The sequence below is a fragment of the Semicossyphus pulcher genome, unplaced genomic scaffold, assembly GCF_022749685.1.
Source record: "Semicossyphus pulcher isolate SPU_LCO1_2020_fin unplaced genomic scaffold, fSemPul1.0.p SCAF_5, whole genome shotgun sequence".
Lineage (NCBI taxonomy): Eukaryota > Metazoa > Chordata > Actinopteri > Labriformes > Labridae > Semicossyphus > Semicossyphus pulcher.
Genome location: NW_027211726.1, coordinates 33618118 through 33620000, shown reverse-complemented (window position 1 = coordinate 33620000; position 1883 = coordinate 33618118).

The window sequence follows — 1883 nt, the reverse complement described above, 5'->3', positions numbered from 1 at the left end:
TTGCAGCAAAGTCATCAACAACATCATCATATGACAACTGATTTGAGACCACATGGTTTATGCTTATGATGGCAAGTCTGTTAAAACACACACGTTGACACCTTCGTCCGTCCTTTTGTTCAGGGAATGTGAAGCTGTGTTCAATGTGAAATGGACCTCTGTGTACCCACTCTGTTCGTACCTTATCAGTTAGAGGAGACGGCCAGTCAGCAGGGTCTATTGGAGCAGCAGGAGGAGCGCTTGGTGCTGCTGCATCACTGCTGGGTTGTGCTGCTGAGGTGGAGGTGACAGGAGGAGCGCTTGATGCTGCTGCATCACTGCTAGGTTGTGCTGCTGAGGTGGAGGTGACAGGAGGAGCGCTTGATGCTGCTGCATCACTGCTGAGTTGTGCTGCTGAGGTGGAGGTGACAGGAGGAGCGCTTGGTGCTGCTGCATCACTGATGGGTTGTGCTGCTGAGGTGGAGGTGACAGGAGGAGCGCTTGATGTAGTAGATGGCCCAAGATTTGAAGGGGTGGGACTGAGAAATCTCAACAGCGCATCTGAAGAGAGAAGAGGAGTATGTGACACCAGTCTAATAATAAACATATGATTCCAAGAATAAAACGAAATGAAATAATATAAATGAAAAACCTAAGAGATACATGCATGATGTTCACTATACTGTACATGTATAATACACAATGTACTTTTTCTGATATGCAAATTATATTAGATTCAACTTTATTGTCATTACAGTGAAATGCTGATTAGCAGAATGCACAGAAGCAGTAAACTGCAGTATAATACAGCATGTGGGTGATGCTATGACATTAATGATGTGCACTTTAACACTGATGTAAAGTTTAACACTATAAACACACTTTAGACAATATGAACTGTAACACAACAAACAGCTAGGCTTACAGCTATAATATATAAAGGGGTGGAAAAGGAATAGCATTTTGATTTGATTAATGTGAGCTAACCAGATGTTAATAAAAATGGAAACACATCTAACAGTATAACACCTGCTGAATAGATGTAATATGTACACGTTTCCCTGAGGAAGGTAAGGTGGGAGTAGTTACATTACTATTTTCCATAACAGCTTAGGCCCTTCCATAACATTAACTGACGTTAAAACTAACAACTCAGCTGGGGCGCCGGCGACCTAGCTATTTGATTAGCAAACCATGTTATGCTAATGGTTAACGACGTTATCATCGTTCTGCATCAGACGAATAATGTCATGACATCATAATCACTGTAACGTTACGTTACCTCTGTCTTGGTCTCGGTTTTCCTCCTCTTCTTTTCTTGTTTTCCTCCCCTGGGCACCAGACAGTTTGGGACGTTTAGACATTTTGTCGAGCTTGGGGGTTACGTCAAAAAGCGACCATCCCCCCCAGGTAGCAGGTACAGTTCAGTTAGGACGAGGAGGAGGGGGGGCATCTTAGGAAAGTAACGTATCATCATTATTATTATTATTATTACTATTTAATAGGCTTTGCTACGCAGTTAAATTAATGTGGGTTTATTATTTTCATATTAACACAAAATAATACCAACTAGTTTTAAGTTACACTTTTTTCTTCCCCCATTTGTGGAGCCCCATTTGTCCACAGAGCTGTCAATCATGAGGTTAGAAAGCTGCAGTTCCTCTGGTGTCCACTTGAGGCTGTCTCCAGCAGTGAGTCAGTCCCCATAGAGCCCCATGTTAAACTTTACAGCAGAAATAAACATGTTTACAGCCTGGTACAAAAAACAGTTTGGGTCTCTATAGCTCATTTCTCTCTTCATGACAACTGTACGGGGAGAATCTTTATACAGCTCACCTGTTTACATTATATTAAGGCTTACAGTGAAGAGTATTGTATTTATACGTTAGCACTGATTAGCAGCT